Genomic DNA, 23,126 nt, shown 5'->3' with positions numbered 1-23,126 from the left:
AAACATTATTAATTTCGGCAAAATTTTCATTTTAATCAGATTGATTCTGCTAATAATATTCAGGGGAAGTTTGTGCCATTTTTAGGTCTCGCCTCTCAATGCGCATGCGCATTGAGCGAGACTATAGGGGCTTAAACAAGGTTTACCTAGACTGGCGATTTGATGCTGTGCCCGTGCGCTTTTAAGCGCATTGACCTAAAATGCGCTTGCACATCATCAAATCGCCATATGTTCCCCAGCAGCACTCCTCCCACTCCTTTGAAGTGAAGCTTAGCTTCACTTCAAAGGCCCCTGCTGCTTCACACTCGCCGCTCTCCCTGCTCCGCCCCGTGTCGCATTTCTCCTCCCCCCTCCCCACAGCAATGCCCTCCGTCTTGTTCTCTGTTACTTCCTTCTGTCTTTCTATTTCTGTCTCTCGCTCCTCAAACTCTGTCTCTCTGTGCCTCTCTCTGTTACTTCCTTCTGTCTTTCTATCCCTGTCTCTCGCTCCTCCAACCCTGTCTCTCGAGTCTCGATGCCTCTGTTACTTCCTTCTGTCTTTCTATTTCTGTCTCTCGCTCCTCAAACTCTGTCTCTCGATGCCTCTCTCCGTTACTTCCTTCTGTCTTTCTAACCCTGTGTCTCCGACCGCCTCACTTTCCTTATCTGCGCCCTGGCGTGTCAATATCACATAATGTAATTATATGAAACAACGCGATAGGTTTTGCTGATGCGCTTATCCGAACGAAGTAGAAACAGAATGCATCTCCTTCTTGTCTTTTATTTTAGATCGCTTAATTTTTTGCCCCGCATGGTATTTAGCGAACACATGAAATTAGAGTGCTGTAATGGACAAGAAGCACACACGTCACCTGATTTCATACCGTAGACTGGGCGAATATATAAAATAAATATAGCCACAAAATTTAACGTGATCTGAAAAGTATACACTTTTTCTTTAGTGGAACAGAAATGTAGGTATATTAAGTAAAATGATGTTATGTCTACAGAGTCGCTATTGCTTGTTCCTCCTGCTTCTCATTCTGAGCCCTACAATGCCACCAGCCGCCTACCTGCCTCGCATTACCAAATCAAAGGCAGCCCAGCCTCCCTCCCACAAGCTTATCAGCGTGCGCTCACACATCAAAGCCATCAGCCTCCCTCCCACCTCCCCCCTAATTGCTTTGCTTTCACTTTCACGGCCGCGAGACCATGAGCTACTTTAAAGGGATCCGCAACCCGCCCAACCCCCCCCCCCCCACCGCTTGCATTTCCCGTACTTGTTTCTCTTTGCTCATATTTCACTTTCTCCATTTTACCCTTTCTTCGCTCTCAATCTAACACTCTTTCCTTTTAAAATCGAGCTCTATATGGGTCTTACTTCCCTTGTTCTTTTTCTCCAATTCTTTTTGCATGTCTTGCCTGTTTTCTCTCTCTCTCGTTACCTCCCCTTTCTACCTCTCTTTGTTTCTCTCTCTGCCCTTCTCCGTTTAACCCACCCAGGCCTCCGTTGCTCTCCATCCAAGCCTCTCTCTTCCAGCATTTTAAATCGTGCGTCGATGCAGTATCTTCTCCCACGGGTACATCGCCAGGCAGGAGTCAGCACGTGCCTCCCGGTACCCGAGGACGTCTCGTGACCATCTCTTTGCCTCATGATGTAGTTGACATCGATATGCTTACAACAGGTTTCCTGGAAATACCATCTATTTCCAAATCTTCCTGAAATAAGATGGCATCCGCCTAGGCGCTGTATTGAACTGCATTGAAATTACAGTTATGTAGCGCTAGGCACCCTTGACTAGACGCGGAAGCGCTATATTTTGTGTTAGGAAAATGAAGCATGTGCCGTGCTGATCAGTGCTGGTCAAGGTGGGTTAATGGCATTTTAATGGCAGCCGGTGTGTGACGAGTGTATGACCGGTCTCTGTTACAAACACCGATGTCATGGTCCAAGTATATCCGCCCAGTAGGCACAGCCCAGGTGAGGAGGGGGTGGGCTTAGCTTGGCTCTGCGGCTGGGTTCTCTGTCTCACTTTATCAGGTACAACATTAAACCAGAGGAAACCCTACATTGTGGCACGGCTTCCAGCTGTCCTTAATCACGCTTGCTCCCTGCAATTCACTGCTCGCCACACCGCCCCTCGAAAAATATTTCGGAGTAAAACCATAGCACAGTGGTCAGATTTCTATCCTTGTAATATAGATTTGCCCACATTTAATGCACACACAAGTGAACTTTTCTCACTGACATCTGTGGGTACGTGTAGTTCTTTCCTCCATATGCAATCACCTCACGTGCAATATTGTATGTATTTTATTTCACATATGTTAATGGGGTATCTGCCTATTAGGAAACAACTGATTCATAAAATGATAATTTATTTTTCACTAAAACGTTTTAAGTGTATTAATGAGAAGGACTAATTAACAGACATAAACCACTTTATGTGAGATCTAGGCAAACACATGCGCAGAACAAAACTCTCAGCAACACCCAGGCTTCAGACAAGATCATACCTTTTTGGAGACAAACCACTCCATCCCTAAAGGTTGCACTTTCTTCCTCAGTCCCATATCTGTTCTTTTCCCTTGTCTCTGAGCCTCTGTTTTATTTCTCCTGTTCCTCCTGAAGGCTTAGAGTTAATCTTACTACAGAGTGCAGAAAGTGCCGGGAAAACACTCAGCATAACTTAACTAAAAACACACACACACTCACTAACTCCCTCATCTCTCCCTCCATCCCCCCTCCCTCCCTTTCTCCATCTTCCCTCAGTCTCTCGCCCACGCTCTCTTCTTCTTCCCTCTTTCTCTCTGTTCCACCCTCCCTCTTCTCCCGCCCACTTCCGTCTCTTCCCTCTATCTCCCACCCCTCTCTCTCCTTCCCTCCCTCTCTGCTCTCTTCCCACCCTCTCCCTTCTTCTCTCTCCCCTCTTCACACTCCCTCTTTCTCTCCCTCTTTCAGTGCTCTCCTCATCTTCTTTCTCTCCCACTACCCTCTCCCTCTTGCACTCCTCTCTCCCCCTCTCTTGCACTCCCCTCTCTCCCCTTCCCTCTTGCACTCCCCTCTCGCTCTCCTTCCCCCTCTCTTGCACTCCCCCTTCCCTCCCCCTTCCCTCTCTCTTGCACTCCCCTCTCTCCCCTCTCTTGCACCCCCTCTCTTGCACCCCCTCTCTCCCCTCCCCTCTCTCTCCCCTTCCCTCTCTCTCTCCCCCTTCCCTCTCTCTCTTTCACTCCCCTCGCTCTCCCTCTTCCCTCTTTCTTGCACTCCCCTCTCCGCCCTCTCTTGTACTCCCCTCTCTCTCCCCTCTCTTGCACTCCCCTCTCTCTTGCACCCCCTCTCTCCCCTCTCTCTTGCACCCCCTCTCTCCCCTCTCTCTTGCACCCCCCTCTCTCCCCTCTCTTGCACCCCCTCTCTCCCCCTTCCCTTTCTCTCTTGCACCCCCCTATCTCTCCCCTTCCCTATCTCTCTTGAACTCTGCTCTCTCCCCCTTCCCTCTCTTGCACTCCCCTATCTCTCCCCCTTCCCTCTCTTGCACTCCCCTATCTCTCCCTTCCCTCTCTCTTGCACTCCCCTCTCTCTCCCTCTCCCCCCCTCTCTTGTTTGAAGTGTCACTCACATTCTAATCACCCCACAATATATATCGAGAGGGGCAGTGTTTCTGCCTTCTTCAGCCATTGCCTTACTTAATGTCAATGAACCCACACCACACAATTACACTCTACCGAACACAACATACACTCCACACAATACCACTCAGTGCCACATAATTATATTGTACATAATTACACTGCGCTCAACGCAACATACACTCCAAATACCACTGAGTGCCACATAATTACACACCACATAATTACACTCTACTGAATGCAACACACACTCCACACAATACCACTCAGTGCCACATACTTATATGCTACATAATTACAATGCAACATACACTCCAAACAATACCACTCCGTGCCACATACTTATGCTACATAATTACAATGCAAAATACACTCCAAACCATACCACTCAGTGCCACATAATTACACGCCACACAATTAAACTCTACTGAATACAACATACACTCCTCATAATACCACTCAGTGCCACATAATTACACGTTTGTTTAGAAAAAACAGGAGTGAAAACCCATCAACCAGGTCGGGATTGGGGTAATAAGCTATATATATTATACAATATCCCAACTGGTATGATTGAAGGACAATTATAAAGGATATGAAAACATTATCCGGAGAGGCACAAGGAGACTCTATACATTCATTTTAAATGCTAAAAGCATCAATTTAATTCAAATATTCAAAAATTTAATAAAACAGGAAAGAAATTACAGTTAAATATCAGCACTGCAATTGTGAATACACATTTTTCAATGACCCAAGTGTGTACAAGGTGCACGAGTGAAAGAGGTGACACTACGGCGACGCAAGTGACAAGGGGATCAGCGAGGGACGGCGCAAGGTGTGAAGTGAAAATATTTACAGTGACTTCAAACATAGGGATTTCAAAACACTTTAAATAGTTGATTTTAGTATTTCATTTTCATAGAAATTCGCTATGAAGGAAGCGCCTAAATACAGGCTGAAGGGTCGACGGCGTTTCGATCCGAGCAGTTTAGGATCATCTTCAGGACTGAAAGGGTCGGGTGCAGTGCCGGAGTACAAGTAAGGGCTCCTTATGTAGATTCAGAGTTCCTTGGTCCGAAGAACCGATGGTCACGAGGGACTTGAAGGGCTGGGCTGAGGCTGGAAATCCATCAGCGGTCGACTAACTGTCGATATAATTCTGGATAGTCAGTGGCAGTGATCCTCCTCGACCTCAGCGCGGCATTCGACACCGTCAACCACCAACTTCTCATTAAAAGACTCAAGAGAGTAGGTGTGGAAGGCTCCGCCCTTTCCTGGATCTCATCCTTCTTAGATCAACGGACCTATCAGATCTGGGGAAAAAACGCCCGCTCCTCCGAAATTCCCCTCCAATGTGGCGTGCCCCAGGGCTCCTCTCTGAGCCCTACTCTATTCAATATCTACATGTCCACATTGGAGGAGGTTATCACCCCTTTCGGAGTGAGCGTCGTCAGCTACGCCGACGACACACAACTAGTGGTGTCTCTATCCCACCCCAGACAACAATCAGCAGATCTATTTAACTGCCTTTCACAGGTCCACCTCTGGATGAACAACTCAGCCCTAAAATTAAATGGGACAAAAACCGAAGTTCTGCTCCTCGGTCCAAAAGGGCTCTCACTCTCCCCGAACATCTGGCCAGCCTGTATGGGCCCCCCCCCTGACCCAAAAGTAGAGGTAAAAAGCCTAGGGGTATGGCTCGACTCGGACCTCTCATTCACTGCGCAGGCAAACAAAGTAGCCGGGACCTGCTTTGGGCTCCTGAAATCACTGAGGAAAGTCCTGCCCCTCTTGCCCTTCAACTCCCAAAAATTGCTTATTCAAGGCTTGATAATCTCAAGGCTTGACTATAGTAATGTGATTTATCTAGGTGCCCCGGAGGCGACCCTCACCAAGCTTCAAAGAATCCAGAATACTGCGGCCCGGATTATCACAAACACCCCTGCTAGAACCTCCGCCAAACCTGCCCTCAAACTCCTCCACTGGCTTCCCATAAGGGAGCGGGTCAAATTTAAGGCCCTGTGTCTAGCTCACAAACTACTTCAAAAGCAAGGCCCCCCCGCTCTCAGTAAACTGATTACACCCTACAGACCCACGAGATCCCTTCGGTCGGACACAGAAAACCTCATCACCACTCCCAGATTTAAGAAAAGCCGCTCAGGCGGAAGACGCTTCTCAGTCCAAACTGCACACCTTTGGAACTCGCTCCCCCGCGACCTGAGACTTGAAACACGGTACCTTCACTTCAGAAAGCGGCTCAAAACTCATCTTTTTCCCCAATGACTCACGCCTACTCTAAACAGTTATCCCCTGCCCCCCCCCGTTCCTTCTTTAACCGTCCTGAACCAGCCCAAACCAAAGAGATAGGGTGCCTAGCGCTGGGATACCTTATGGTGACTATGCGCTCTACAAAAATAAATAATAATAATAATAATAGTCCCGGTCGGAAAGGATCCGAGGGTCCGGCCGAAGGCGGAATTATCCGCAGGATTTGGACGCCGATCTTGCTTGTGATCGGTTCAGTACTAGGAACAATCTCTAGTTGAGAGAGCGGTCGAGCGACTGAATCGCGATGCCGGCGTTGCAAGGGGACGCAAGATCGGCGTCCAAATCCCGCGGATAATTCCGCCTTCGGCCGGACCCTCGGATCCTTTCCGACCGGGACTATCCAGAATTATATCGACAGTTACAGTCGACCGCTGATGGATTTCCAGCCTCAGCCCAGCCCTTCAAGTCCCTCGTGACCATCGGTTCTTCGGACCAAGGAACTCTGAATCTACATAAGGAGCCCTTACTTGTACTCCGGCACTGCACCCGACCCTTTCAGTCCTGAAGATGATCCTAAACTGCTCGGATCGAAACGCCGTCGACCCTTCAGCCTGTATTTAGGCGCTTCCTTCATAGCGAATTTCTATGAAAATGAAATACTAAAATCAACTATTTAAAGTGTTTTGAAATCCCTATGTTTGAAGTCACTGTAAATATTTTCACTTCACACCTTGCGCCGTCCCTCGCTGATCCCCTTGTCACTTGCGTCGCCGTAGTGTCACCTCTTTCACTCGTGCACCTTGTACACACTTGGGTCATTGAAAAATGTGTATTCACAATTGCAGTGCTGATATTTAACTGTAATTTCTTTCCTGTTTTATTAAATTTTTGAATATTTGAATTAAATTGATGCTTTTAGCATTTAAAATGAATGTATAGAGTCTCCTTGTGCCTCTCCGGATAATGTTTTCATATCCTTTATAATTGTCCTTCAATCATACCAGTTGGGATATTGTATAATATATATAATACATAATTACACGCAACATAATTACACTCTACTCAATGCAACATACACTCCAAATACCACTCAGTTCCACATAGTTACACGCCACATAACACTGCATTCAATGCAACATACACTCCAGATACCGCTCATTGCCACATAATTACATTTCACATAATTACACTGCACTCCATGCATCATATACTCCAAATACCACTCAGTGCCACATAATTACACGCCACATAATTACACTGCACTCAATGCAACATACACTCCAAATACCACTCAGTGACACAGTTACGCACCACATAATTACACTGCACTCAATGCAACATACACTCCAAATACCACTCAGTGCCACATAATTACACCCCACATAATTACACTGCACTCAATGCAACATACACTCCAAATCCCACTGAGTCAGGGGTGGAGAATTCCTATCTCCCGGCGCCCGAGACATCTAGATTTCTTAGGAGGGCAAGAGGTTTTAATTTGCATTTTGTCCAAATGACAAGTAGACAGTTTAATGGTGCTGGGGCCTGCACTTTAATTTCCCCAGAGCAGAACAACAACAGAGATATAGCAGAGCTCAAAGTTGCAGCCAGCTCCATAAGCTTGTGTGGCCCCCAGGCCCGCCCCTGTTCCTTTTATTTTCTTTGAGCATGAGACAAACATCGTGCTTCTGCAGCTCCAGAACACTCACAGCACTGGCATGTAAGAGGCTGCCTTATCTGCCTCTTGGCCCCTTGCTCTGACTTGAACTCTATGACCCCTGCGTTTTAATCTCTGCTCCACTCTTGGGCCTCATACGGCCCCAAGAGCAGTGCTTTCCCTTCTCATGCACCCCCTTCTTAGCACTTTGCCTTTCCTGTACACTTTATGTTTCACCCGGTGCCTAAACCTGCTAACACCGCCCTCTCTGACAGCCCGGACCTTCTCCCCTTGGCCTCTCGTTTTTTTAGTCATTCAGGGCTTACATTAAAGCTCATAAGTTTCTCCATGAGGCTTTCATGCAGGCCTAAGGCCACCCCCATTTCTGTCCTTGCACTAGGCCTCTCATCTCACTTTGTGCATACACCATAGCAACTACAGCAACTGTGGAGCTCTTGATGGGCCTCTTCAGTCTGCAGGTCTGCACACAAAGGCCCATAATGGATTTGAAAGGGGTGGGTGGATGAGTGATAGGGTGGATGAATAGATGCATGGATGAATGAGTGAAAGGGTGGATGGATAGATGCATGGAAGAATAAGTGAGAGGGTGGATGGATAGATGAATAAGTGAAAGAGTAGATGATAGATGAATACATTAATGAGTGAAAGTGTGGATGGATAATGCATGTATGAATGAGTGAAAGATTGGATGGATAGGTGCATGGATTAATGGGTGGAGTGAAAGGGTGGATGGATAGATGCATGAATGAATGAATGAGTGAAATGATGGATGTAAGGAAGGATGCGTGAAAGAATGGACGGGCAAGGGTGAAAGGATGGATGGCTGAGTGGATGGATGGGGTGAAAGTGGATGGATGGGGTGAAAGTGGATGGATGAGTGAAAGGATGGATGGCTGAATGAAAGGGGGATTAATGGGTGAGAGATAGAGTAGATGAATGGGTGGATGAATCGGTGGGTAGGTAGGTGGCTAGCTGGGTGGAACGGTGGATGGATGGGTGGATAGTTGAGTGTAAAGGTGGATGGTGGGATTAGTGAAAGGGTGGATGGAGGTATTAGTGAAAGGGTGGATGGATATATGAGCGAAATGGAAGATGGATGGGGTAAAAGGGTGGATAGATGAGCTAAAGCATAAATGGAGGAACTGAAAGGGTGGAAGGATATACGAGTGAAAAGGAGGATGTATGTATGAGCAAAAGGATGGATGGAGGGATGAGTGAAAGGGTGGATGAATATGAGCGAAAAGGAGGATGTGTGGGGTGAAAAGGAGGATGTGTGGGGTGAAAGGATGGATGGATGAGCAAAAGGATGGATGAGTGAAAGGAAGGCGGGATGGATGAGTTTGATAGATAGGTTTGGAGATGGAAGGATAGGTATAAACAGGGGCTTCGTGAACACCCCACTTTAGCTGGAAGGATAGGTATAAACAGGGGCTTCGTGAACACCCCACTTTAGCAGCTACTGTAGAGGTGGAGCTCTTGATGGGCCTCTTCTGTCTGCAGGTCGACAGACAAAGGCTCATAATTAATGTGAAAGGGTGGGTGTGAGTGAAAGGATGGATGAATGTGTGGGTGAAAGGATGAGTGAGTAAGTGTTGCTGGCTAAATGCATGGATGAATGAGTGACAGGGATGGTTGAGTGACGGGGATAGTGGATGGACAAAGGATGTTATAATGAAGGAAAAGGTGAATGGATGGATGAGTTACAGGGAGTATGGATTAGGGAGCGAAAGGATGGATGAGTGTAAAGGATAAATGGATGAGTGGAAGGATGGATTGAAGGATTGGTAGATGGGTGGGTGGATGGATGAGTGAAAGGGTGGATGGATGAGTGAAAGGGTGGATGGATGAGTGAAAGGGTGGATGGATGAGTGAAAGGGTGGATGGATAGATGGATGGAGGGAAAGGGTGGCTGTATGGATGAGCGAAAGGATGGACAGATGGCTGAAATGGTTAGGTTTGGAGATGGATGGATAGGTTTGGATACTGATGAGCGGATGGACTGACAAATCAACAGATGGACGAACATATTGGTGAAAGGCTAATGGATGAAAGAATGAATGGATGACCATGTAAAGATGAAATGCTAGATATCAGTGGGTGAAAGGATGAATGGATGGATGCTTAGATGGAAGAGAGGGAAGGACATGGCTTTTGTAGTTCGGACTGGACTGTTCCCATGGGGCAACAGGGTCAGAGCTGATTTGCATATCGCCATTGTCTAACCCAGGGTGGTGTGGAGTGCAAAAAAACGATGGATTTGGGCCCAGATCTTTTGACTGGGGGAGTGTGTGACATTGATCCACATTCAGTCCATCACTTGTTGTTTTTGCATTTGTAGATGGAAGAGAGAGCAATTCTGGAGAGGACTCCAGTGACTTTTTTCGCCTGCTTGGTGGCATAAGAGCTTTGGATCAAAGTGGGGGGGTATTTCAATTTTCTGGTTACTCACTTGGCCTGCACTATGCTCCTTTCTCTACCTGAGGATTATCAGGTAGGTGTGGTGCTGTTCTCCAGCACGTTCTTACTAGACAGCCAGTATTTGGTCTCATAAAGGCCTCATTGCCATAGAAATTACTGGTACTGAACAAAACTACTTTGTAAAAGAGCAGAATGTTGTCACACACAATGAAGCCAGCCGATAGATAGGATGAGAAAGCATTTAAATAAATACAAAAAGTCTTGGTTAACTCAGATTGAATTAGGGGCTCAAATGTTAAAGAAAGTCACAAAAGTGAACCCAGGATATATGTCCTTATATTAATGCAGATTTACGTTTTTCATGAATTCACATGAATTTCCTTAAGTAGGCCAGGAAACCGTAATTCTAGAAAATATTTGTGAATTGCATTTTAGCATGAGCAAAGATGAATGTGCCCCAGTGGAAATCTGAGTGTTTACAAGTTCACTTTTCCTCAAACCACATTTTTCCCAGCCCTGGAAGAAACTTTACTTCTGCCGTTGTCAGGGGTAGTAAATTTCCAACCTTTCTCAGTATGGGAAGAGATTAGAGAAAAGCTAGTGAAAACCCCCAAAAGTCAAATCCTTTTATAGTATTAGCCTGACATTAACCAGAGAGGCTACTATCAGAGCTCTTCTATATTGAGATGGCTGCCATTATTTTACGGCGCACTATGTGGCACCAAAGGGACAAGTGGATTTTGTTACAGGACAAGTAGATTTATGAAGCTACTTGTCCCTTGGACAAGTACATATTTCATTAAATTCCACACCCCTGCTGAGTGCCACATAATAACACACCACATAAGTACACTGCACTCAATGCAACATACACTCCAAATACCACTCAGTGCCACATAATTACACTACGCTCAATGCAACATACACTCCAAATACCACTCAGTGCTACAACGCATCTTGTATTACAATAGGTGTCACATTTGCGAAAGATAAAACTATTGGCATTGTAAATAACAAAGCTATTAATTTTTGAAACATTGTGATTTGTCAGATCAATACATGTAAGACAGGGAAAAACTAAACATGTACCTTTACTAATGCTATAGATGTCACATTTGATACTTTTATAACTATTGGCATTTATAATAACAAAAAAACTTTTATAATTTGCACAACATAAAAAAATGTAAATATTTAAATTTACCACACCAAAAACTCAAACTTTTCTATTGCGAGCCCTATTGCATTTCCAATGCTTTTTTTAATAGCGCCTCAATTGTTTTTATAAGCACGTCATAATTTATAAGTAATTGGCAGCCTTACATATCCCAGGGACATCTCCCGAAGGTTTGTAATCAACCACTATTTGGGTTTTATTCACATTTAGCTTACAGCCAGAGACATTTCCAAATCTATTAGCCTCAACCGTTACACCCTCTAATGCTGTTGCGATATTGGTGGAATATATCGCGATATCGTCCGCATAAGTGGTAATTTTCAACCATTGAAGCCCGGATTGGAATGGGATTATCCTGAGTTGAGCCTGAAGTGCAGAGAGAAATGGCTCCATTGACAGAGCAAAGACCAGGGGTGACAATGGGCACCCTTGCCGGGTGCCCCGAGAAATCGTAAAGGCAGAAGATGACAAGCCGGCATAGCTGATCTTAGCTGTTAGTTGATCGTATAGGGACCGGATCCAACTACAGATTTTACCCCTGAAACCAATAAAGGACAACACAGACCAGAGATAATCCCACCCCACTCGGTCAAAAGCCTTTTCGGCATCTAATAAAATCATACCGAGTGGGGTGGATTCCGTCTCAGCCATATCAAAAAACGTAATAGCTGTGTTAATGTGAGTCGTAGTATCCCTACCTAATACAAATCCGTGTTGTTGCACGTTTATGATTTCCGGAATAATCGGGGCCAACCTATTTGCCAAAATTTTGGCAAAAATCTTAGCATCTGTATTAATCAAAGATATGGGTCTGTACGAACCACATTTATCTGCCGGCTTGTCTTTAAGAAAAAAAATCATTTTCGCAATATTCCAAGAATTTGGAGCAATCCTGGTTACCCCTATAGATTGAATTACTGATAGAAAGAGTTGAATTATTTCTTCGATACAGCTTTTATAAAGTTCAGCCGGAATAGAATCTTCCCCCGAAGCTATTCCCATAGGTACAGATAAGATAGCTTGTCTTACCTTTGACTCGGTAATGTCATCTGATTGATGCTCTAAGCCTGATAGATTACATTTTTCCTTTATATTATTTTCCAAATAATCTAGAATATCAGAAGCAGAGGCTGGATTCTCAGGGGTATACAAGGTGCTATAATACTCCGCGAATTGCGCCAATATCTGCGCTGGTTTGTTATAAATAATTTGATTCGAGCCCTTAATATTTTTAATGAGTCTGTGCTCTATCATCGGCCACTTTGAAGGCCAGTATTTTACCAATTTTGTCCCCTCCCTCATAATGCATAATTTTGGACTTATGTAACTTGGCACAGCTCTTTTCAATCAAAGTTGACTTGAGGATAGACTTAAGAGATCCAAGTTTTAGTCCTATTTCTAATGCATCAGGTGAGCATATTCGTAGTGCCTCGGCCAATAACGTTTCTTGTGCCGTAATATCCGATATCAATTTATTATTGGCAATCCGGCGTTCAGAGTTTTGTTTGAATATATATTGTTGTGCATGGCCTCTAATGGCGAAAGGTCGTCACCAAAAAACCATCATTTCCAATGGCAGGCCACCGTTTAGCATAAACGGTGACGCCAGCCAATGAAAACGAGGGGCTGGGATTCAAGTCCCCATCTCAAATCTACTCTCCTACAAAATCTCTTGCCTAGCGAGAAGCGCTTTGCGCTGCAACGCCAGGCGAGACCTAACAAGGTGAATAATGTAAATTCTGTGTGGAGGGGCTGTAGAGTCTGAACATTTACAACTGAAAAGACTTCACTTTCTTGAGAAAAGAATCACGTTTTACAAAGAAAGGGTGGCGATTGCAGGGAGCTACCTCCACAACGGATATAAGCAGAATCTAAAAAAAATTGTAAATACGGGCTGCAGCAGACAGAAGGGGAGCGCAATACAGAGCATATAGGTGGAAAGCCAGAAACCGTTTAGTCATCTCTCTGTGAAAACAGGTAAGAAACTGACCAGAGTGAATGGTCTTTACAGTTCAAATCTGCTGTCAGTTATGAATATTTTAAAAATCACTAGGACAGTGCTTTTATCTTCTAGACTCTCCCCAAGTACAAAATCTCAGTTCTCTACTGCATTTAGTGGCATGATCCTGTACAGAGATGAAACTCATACAGATAGTGATCCCAGAAACACTGTTTACCACTGCCAATTTACACATTGGACAACAGAGTTATTCAAAAGGAGTAACATATAAATTCTCAATCATTACTTCCCAATGCCACTCTGTGTAACACTGTGCAATTCACTAGTCTCGTCCCAGCACCACCTTTTCTTGGATATGAACTTACGGGTGATTAGAAGGATGTGCACCATGAATAGCGAGCTTCAAAATATGGTTAGTAAACAACATCAAGAATGAAGTACGTAGAGATTTTCTATACCCAACTCCACATATATGTACCAATGCAGTACATGTATTTTCAAGGCACGTAGATGTGGAGTGAGGAATAGTAAAAATTCATACATCCTTATATGCACTTACCTTTCAATATTTTGTACCTCAATATATTATCCTGGATATTCTTGTACCACAATATTCCAGGAAGGGGTCGGGATATTCTGTAGTGCAATCATCAAAAGAAGTTGTTCAACAGTTCAAATGACAGGCACCGCTAAGGGGGATAGAAAGCAGCCAATAAAGTAACAGCATAGAGAGCACAGTTGTCTGAATGTCCTCCGACTTTCACAGCTCAGGCTGCTTCTACCTCTTAACCTGCACACAGCCTCGTACCCCTTGCCCTATGTATGCTTAGTTGTGGCTGTTTTTTCTCCACTTCCCTGGTGTTGCATTTACTCTTCATGGGAAGGACTGAGAAAAGAACATGGCGCACTGCTGTACTGTTGGGGGCATTGTTAAAACCCTACCTGGCCGTCCTGCTTGCACTCTTGTCCTCCCGCCGCCGCACTTTAGATTCCTGCGGCCGCTGAGAGGAAAACCACGATTCAAAGGCGCACTAGCGGCGGGAGCCGCGCACGTCATTCCCGCACCCGGAGGCGCTTTAAAACCACGCTCAGCCCCCGTGTCGCGGGACGCGCCGGGAGAAGCCCGTGACAAGGGCGGGGCCATCTGCAGCCGTCCGAGGCCAGAAGAGGCTGGGCTGGGCCACCCCCCTTGATCTCACATTCGAACTTGAACTCCTACCATTATTTGGGTATGATGCGTATGTCTTAACATTGTCGCAATATGTCCATATTCTTCTGACACTATTTAAGATATAAATCACCACTAGCCGTTATGTAGTGGCTGAGGTAGGACATAAAGCTCTTTGCATCCTCTGCTTAATTTGTACAGACCCTATTGAGTGTCTTTTTCTGATTGGGACTGTTGCTCTCCGATTTTGTTATCACAAATATAACTTGTTCCCATTTGCTCAGGACAGAAGTTGTGTTGAGTAGAGCCCAGCATCATGAGCAAACAGAAATGTATTTCGGGAACCTTAGATAACTTTATATTACGAGCTGAATCCATTATATCACATGAAATTGCTCTTGTGGAACTAAGGTTGTCGTTAGATCCATTCAAACTCCCGACATATCAGGACCTTGTACAGTCAGATTCTCTAGCACCGCAGCAGGATTTAACTAATACTTGCACCTCCCCACATCCTTATTAACAGGATCTATTCCTGTAGCCAGCACGCCCACTGTCAATTCGCAGCCTGCTGAGGGTGAGCAACCATCACCATCTATAGCAACCAGACTCCGCGGGCTAAGACAGGGGGGCCCTGTGACAAAGAAGAAACAAAAGAAATCATCTCCCCAAAATACACGGCTGTTTAAAAAGACCGGTGAACCCAGTAGATCGGTGGCGCATAATCAAGGGGGAATAGAGGTGGTAGAGCGTACAAGGGCAATGTGCAAATCCTTTGGCACACAGACTGAATTTGACAGCCATTCAATTTTAAATAAAACAGATGGTATGGCTGAGAACCTTGAAGACATTGTTGTAGACATTTTGAAAACTACAATAAATTCGGTTAAATCAAGAATAAATGACTGTCTGGTTAACAAACTTAAAGTACTAGATGGAAAAATTGTTGAAATCAATCAGGCTATGCATAGATTGGACACAATGACAGCGGAAGGGAGAGCCAATAATGCTGAAGGGGCCAAAATACTCTCCGAGTTCAAGGATAGCATACGTATCAAAGACCAGGAGACGAGCACGGTTGGGGCCCTAACTGTTCAACCAAGATCAGACCTTAGACCAAGTACTGGTGGGGGAGGGAGGTCAGCTGGGCCCAGTAGAGAAGATGCTGCCCAAGCAACTACATGTCTAAATAGCAGAGGGGTATGTCACGATCCTAAAAGAACAACCCTCCAAGAAACTTGTAACATCAGGGGAGTAACATCTAATAGAAGCGAATCTGAGTCGGCGCCTAACGTTGACATATTACACTTAGCCCCAGCTGCATGCCCTTATGTACTAATATTAACCGGGATCCCGGTTCTTAAAAAGAACCAAACGGAAAGATGGGAGATTCTGAGGAACAAGGTGGTGGACTGGCTCTTGAGGCATAAAAGATTCAGTCCATTCCAAATGAACGAGATTATAATGGTACGTAGGGTGGGCTGGGTAGGGACCCATATGAAAGATACTAAAGGCGACTGTATAGTCAAACTTTAGACATCCGCATATGGTCCGTAACCTCCTAAGAGTACAGGAGGAGCTCACAACACAGGAAACCAACATTCACGCACTCCCATTGGGGTTTTTTTACAGACCAAAAGAAATAGAAACATTTAACCAATGTGCCAATTCCTTCCCCTTCCAAACCTCGAACAGGTTCCAGGCACTCTCCTCTTTAGAAGCAGTTGATTGACTGAACATGATGCCATCAGATATGGGGGGAGGATTGGGGGGCCTTGATATTGAACCACAAGTACGAACGGTCTGTGGGCCAGATACTGCTGTAAACGGGTGGTCTATCGCATCAACTCGCTTGAGTGAAGGCGACAATGTTGAACGGGGGGGGATTCCGAGCAATATTAACAACTTGCCTGACGACTGCCAGATTGAAATTAGCGGCAATAACTGCCATACACTAAGGTTTATTTCATGGAATATAGCGGGCCTTAGGAAAAATATTAGTGACCCGGAATGGAACGAGTATGTTGATATGGGTGATGTTTGTTTCCTACAAGAAACCTGGGCGACAAAAACACCTCACAGGGTAGGGTACAAAACATTTCATGTGGAAGCAGTCCCCTCTATAAGAGGTAGACCATCGGGGGGCCTTATATTGTGGGTCAAAGTAAACTTAGACGTTAGAATAACAGTTTTAAATATGGACTCTCTTGATATACTTAGGATAAGGATAAACACAAGAGATGGAAGGGTGCTACATCTGTTCAATGTGTATAATAGACCTGGTCCTCTTTCTGAAGAATCACCAACAATTGAAATACTGGACTCATTCTTAAATTCCTTGGATACGAGTCCAAGTGTAATACTAGGTGGTGACCTAAATTGTAACTACGAGCCCATTGTAGGGCTTAATGACATTTTAGAGGCAGAAGATAGCGCCTATGATATTCCACCGGTTAATAATGAAAGCCCTGTCCCTTGTACTATATTAGCTGTACAGATCATGAGATTATCAGTCACCCATGGCCTGAGGGCAGGAAATGGAAGACTGCCATCTGACCTACTCAAAGCGCCAACCTTTACCAGGTATGACTGCAAAAGTAGAATTGATTTCTTTTTGGCTTCCCTTGACATCTGGAGTTATGCACTAGATTTGGAAATCATACCGAGGGTTGAGAGCGATCACTATTCGCTCCAATTACTAGTTTCCAGTGGTTTAATGTCCAATATATCTATGGAAAATAATGGAGAAGGTGCCCGAGCGAACGCAAAGAATGATGTGGTGGTAGCATCAAACAATCGCCGCTCACTAAAATGGGCCCATATCCTAGACCAAGGAGAAGTGTTAGCCGAAATATATAGTTTGTTGGCAGACGCATACGATAGTGAACCAAATGCATCCGCAGAAGGGAATATGTTCCTCAACCTGCATAATGAGTTTTTTAAATCCTTAGTCCCACTGTTAACAAGGATGCCTAGAAAAACGACTAAAAATCAAAAATAATATGGCAAACCAGAAACCGTAGTATGATAGGGATTGCCAGAATGGCAAACCCAGACTACTAGCAGCAATTAAAAAGAAAGATCGTATAGAGATCAAGGAGGCTAGGAAAAATGTTAAGGTTGCACAAGAGAGAGCAAGGATTGCTTGGGATGAGGAAAGTTGGGCAGATCTGCTTACGGCAGCCAAAAATAAGGACCTGGTGGGCTTTTGGCGACTGGTTGCAAAAGGTAATCGCACTGGAGGAGTTGTTAGAGATGTTTTCCTAGATGAAATGACCTGGGTTGTACACTTTTCCCATTTATATAGCGCTCCTGATAACATAACAATTTCGGATATGGCTACGCTACAGCTATTAGATAGGTCCCAAAAATTAGTGTTTGAATTGGAAGAGACAGTGTCTGCAATCAATGCAGTCAAAAACGGTAAAGCGCCCGACCTTGATAAGGTTCCGGGAGACCTGTACAAACACGAAATTAGTGTATGGCACCATATGTTAATCGCCTATTCAACGCTATAGCAGCAGGTGCTGATTTTCCGGAAAGCTGGAAGGGGGCGGAAATTGTACTAATTTTTAAGAAGGGCGATAGGAATATTCCAGGGAACTATCGTCCAATTAGTTTAGACATTTTACAAAAACTTTATGCAAGGCATATTTTAGCACGTATGAATATATGGATTGACAAAAATTCTATTTTCACAATATTCCAGGATGGCTTTAGAGCAAGAACGAGTACTGTAGACCAGGTATTCCGATTCTGCTGTCTTTGTTGGAAATATGTTAGTTTAACAAAGGGGCATTTGTATGTGGCGTTCGTGGATCTTAAGGCCGCTTTTGACCTTATACCGCGAGGGCTACTATGGAAGTCGTTACACTCTATAGGACTCCCAGATGGTCTTCTGCAAGAGATAATAAGGTTGCATGATAACTTTGCAAGAGTGCGATGGGGTCCAAATGGCGAGTTAACTAAAACTATACCTATTAGGAGGGGTGTGCGCCAAGGATACGTCCTGGGGCCGACCCTGTTCTCATTATTTGTTAATGATATCCCATCTTATCTCGGGGGCTGCAACAATGATGCACCTAAATTAAATGGTCATAAGGTTCCTGCCCTTCTTTTTGCAGACAATACCATTTTGATATCACAAACCCCTAGAAGACTGCAATCCCTCCTGAACACTTTCCAGCAATATTGCAATTCGAAGGGCCTAGAAATTAATTTAAATAAAACCAAATACATGGCCATAAATCCCCATAAAACCTTTAAGGGTAACCTAATGTTAAATAATGAGAAAATAGAAGTTGTGCAGAACTTTACATATCTGGACTCTAAATTAAAGTGGAAAACACAGATTGAAAAAAGTAAAATGGTAATAAAGCAGAATATATTGCCTATTGTGAAAAAACACGGAACGAGTATTAGCAAAGCTGTATCACCAGCGCTAGAAGTTTTTAAGTTCAAGGCCCAATCCACGGCACTATATGGGGCAGAAATATGGGGGCCCATGTGTAAAAATGCTTTCGAAACAAGCGAATATAAGTTCTTCAGGGCTTTATTAAGACTACCAACCAACACGCCACTGATACCTGTATTGTTAGATTTAAACATGAGGCGTACCGATCACTATGCAATTCTGCATCCATTATTTTCTGGGTAAGACTTTGGTGCACACCCGAGCTTGATGACTACAAAAGTGGTCTTCAGTAAGTAATGAGACTAGATCACAATACCACCAATGTTTGGCTAAGGCATGTACGTGCATGGTTGATGAAAATTGGTCTGACTCATTTTTGGGAAGAACCATCAACATTGACCACTGACTCGATAAAACAGCTTACAAAGGTATTTTGGGCATATATTAACAATAGTATTGCCAATGATCAAACTGGTGGAATATTGACAAACAACTTCCTTGTATTCAATAATATCCCTAACTTTGAACAGTTTTTGGACGAGGTTCAACTACCCTTGGCAAAAACTTTATTTATGAAATTAAGATATGGGAACCTGAAGACAAACCAGACTGTTGCAAGGTGAACAAGTTCAAGTAAGGAAAAGACATGTGATTTATGCACTTTATGTTTGAGTAACACAAAGGAAGACGTTGCACATATCCTGTTTTTTTGTCCTTTCTATGAGGTAATAAGGAAAAAGTGAATTATACCGGTTTGTCGAATTCTGTGTGTACGTTCTTATAAGGATGCGGAAAGGATAATGAAGACTGATTCTCGGCAAGTGATAGTGTTTGGTGTTAGTAAGTTTTTACTGGCAATACGTTTTTTACGTAAAAGAATGGGCTTGTCCCTTTAATGAAATATGTGCTGCAAGAACTTTAACTAACCTGAGAGTGCTGGAACCTCTGTCAAATTGTTGCTGCTACTGTTCTATGAAGTTCGGACATCTAATGTATTCTATAATAGGAATTGATTTAAAACTACTTTTTATTTATAGGACCTTATTGTTTTAGACATATGCCTTTTTAGATTATTTATAACTTTTTAATGTCACAGATCCCGAACCCTTCTATGCCATCCGTATGTGTGTATATAATAATTTCTTCAAAATTGATTGTATGTTGTTTTTATGCATCTTTTATGGCCCAAAAGGGCCGAAATAAAGATTGAATTGAACATGTGGCAAAGCAAAGGGGTTAAATACAAACTATCGGCTGACCATGAGATAGAAGGACAGTGACTGAAGAATCAGATAGCTCATGCCATGTTTGCACTGTATGCCTATGCCCCTGTGTTTCACCAGCAACACTTGCAGCTTAACTTCAGGCCATGTTAGTGCTTGATTTCTTGTGATGGAAAATAGTCTGGATGCCAGCAAAATACAGTGACATATATTGCATAAATGGCATACATGTGAATCTATTGTAGCGTATGGGCGATTGAGTGTTCGAGGGTTGCTTTTAAAGCTTTACAATATAGGGATATTTACAGTGGAATATAAAGCACTACGACACAAACAAAATGGGGAAAATAGTCACAGGATAGTCCGATTTCACTTAAGTGAATGAATTCAAAAATGGTCATGAGACCACTATGCGATCTAGTAGTTAAGTTGGATACAGAAGAACAGAGCCCACTTCTTGCTCTCCACAATAAAGCACACTGTATAATGCCAGAAAAATGACATCAGCACCCATGAGCCTCAGTTCATATACCAACTAGTATACAAAACAGTGATGGATGAATTACTTGAATTAATCACAGCCACTTGTAATTACTCAGGCCACATCCCATTACATCCTTATTCTGCAAACCATGCTACCTCAGTTTGGGTGCAGAATTATGCAAATAAGTCGTGACCCTGCTCCAATAAGAACAATCCAGCCCGAATTGGCATGCCAAGTCCTACCTGAACTGGAACACAAAAAACCCAGGACAGGTTTTGACCAATTAACTCAAGCATTCCATCCATCACCTTGCTGTTTTTGCATTTGACTGCTTAAGTGCAGCGGGTATGCCCAGACGTGGGTCCCGGGCTCACTGTGCCGCTGGAACCAACCTATACCTGGGTGAAGAGCCCTAAGTAGGCAAAACCAGTCCTAGGTTGTTTGTGTTCTGGTTCAGGGAGAACCTGGCCAGGCAGTTCAGGTTGGAATGTTCCCATGAGGAGAAGGGGCAAGACTGATGTGCACATTGCTGGGTCCAAACTGAAGTAGCATGGTAGGTAAAAAAAACAACGGATTGGTATGTGGCCCGAGCGATTTGCCAATGGCTAGTTTAATTCAAGCATTCCATCTACCACCTTGATGTTTTTTCAATCCACATATAGGTCAGAATTCAAGGCTAAATTGAGGGTTTTTTGCTTGTGTTTTGCCTCAGATTAAATCTGCTGTTCTCTAGGACCCGTATTTATCTCTGCACAAAGAATGCCTTTTTGAGAGATGCGCACGTGCGGGAAACAACTCTATCACAGGCTTCTGATGTTGTAGCTGCAACACAGGTGCCAAATATTGCCTCGGTCGTAGACATTTCAATCTTGAAAGTCCATATTTTTTTTATAAATGAAACTACATGCTGTTGTTGAATGTATTGTAAAACCCTAAACTCAAAAGCCAGGAAGAATCTACATGCTTTCAGTCTAGATTACCACTGCTCAGTAATAGCAGTCATTAGTCTATAACAAACATTCATCTGCTAGAAATCTTAGTCTGTGACTGATTCTAATCCCTTTTCCAACCTGATAAAGTCAGTACCTTGTACTTTGTTTAAACAGCTGCGTTGATGTTACTGCTCACTGATAGCAGACATCAGGATAACAGATCAGGTGGATGGACACACCTGATCAATCTGTCAAAAGCAGAGGAAACCTTCCTTGTCCGAGGACGCCAGTAATGTACGAAATGCCAAAAAAGTAAGGTACTGCCACAAGTCAGTACAATCTTCATACTCATCTCTGACCCACCCAGACACAAGCTAACAGTTCTTAGAAAACAAGCAAAGCCTACTAAGAGTGCATAGCCATCCAGGGGCTCCACCAACAAATCCTAGGAGTCACTGCCCACAACCAAGAAGAACCACACACAATGTATTGGGTGCAAACACTGGTGCTTCGACACATTACAGACCGATACCTGCAGTAATTTAATCACAATAATATGCTATGATCAAGATTCTGGTCTGCAAGAATATACAGAGAAGGGCTTTACACTTATGATTTATTAACTGCTGAGATAGGAAGCAATGCTTCTCAAATCTCCTGGTTCCCTGGTCCCAGCTACTTTGGAGACTCCTTTTTAGGTTTAGCCTGCACAGAGTCTATGTTGTGCTGTAAGATATAGTGTTTCCAAATTAGTGCACATACAATCAACCTACAGCATACCATTAGTTAGTTTTGTTGTCAATCTCATTTGCAATCTTTCGATTGCTTAGCTCATATAGGCTTCCCTTTCTTTCTTGTACTAGCTCATCCCTGGAGCATGAACTAAGTACAGGTGCTCTTTCTCGTCATTTAGCAACGCGCATTTTTTCTCATTTTATAAGAATTTCAGCATTATTCCTGGATGTACAATGTTCTTTCCTATTTTTTCAAACTGGAATGGCATGGTGAGCAAAAAAACGATGAATTTAGGCCCAGATCTCTGTACTGGGGTGAATGTATGACATTGTTCTGCATTCTGTCCATCAACTGTTGTTTTTGCATTGGTCACCCCAAGTGGGACGGGTATGCTCAGACACGAGTCCCGTGCTCTCCATGCCACTGGAATCAAGCTATCCTCACTGATGAGGGCTGAAAGCCCGAAACCGGTACTAGGATGCTTGATTCCGGTCCAGGGAAGACATGGCTTGGCAGTTCGGGCTGGACTGTTCCCAAGGGGCACAGGGTCAAGACTGATTTGCATATGGCTGGGTTCAAACTGCAATGGCATGGTGAGCAAAAAAACGATGGATTTAGGCCCAGATCTCTGTACTGGGGTGAATGTATTACATTGTTCTGCATTCTGTCCATCAACTGTTATTTTTGCTTTCCTATTCTTAACACAGGCATATAGCTTCCTATCTATGTTGCTTTTACGCGATCTGCAGCCTCTACGGACGCTTTAGTTACTTACACCCACAACTGTACTATATGCCACTCCATTCTACCCCACTCCACCAGTTGTTTTTTAATGTGCCCACATGTTCACTGTACTGCTTCTTTTAATTCTACATAGCATGCACATTACGTCCACTTGTTACAAAACAAACTTGCACAGATTTTTGTGATTAAAACAGTATTTTAGACTTTGTTGACGCGGTTCTTTAATCTTCCATAGACCGTATATATCTGTGGAATTTGGGTAAACGAGCAATGCTCTGCAGTTCAACGATTCAAATGTAGCACGAAAGAAGCA

General features: G+C 43.9%; 1 protein-coding gene across 1 annotated transcript in view; it reads right to left on the bottom strand.

The window, feature by feature from the left end:
• SENP6 (SUMO specific peptidase 6) overlaps positions 1-23,126 on the bottom strand; it is a 744,657-nt gene that overhangs the window by 720,423 nt on the left and 1,108 nt on the right. The window lies entirely within an intron of this gene.

Source organism: Lissotriton helveticus, chromosome 6 (assembly GCF_964261635.1).
Source record: "Lissotriton helveticus chromosome 6, aLisHel1.1, whole genome shotgun sequence".
Lineage (NCBI taxonomy): Eukaryota > Metazoa > Chordata > Amphibia > Caudata > Salamandridae > Lissotriton > Lissotriton helveticus.
This window is presented reverse-complemented; position numbering and strand designations above follow the sequence as displayed.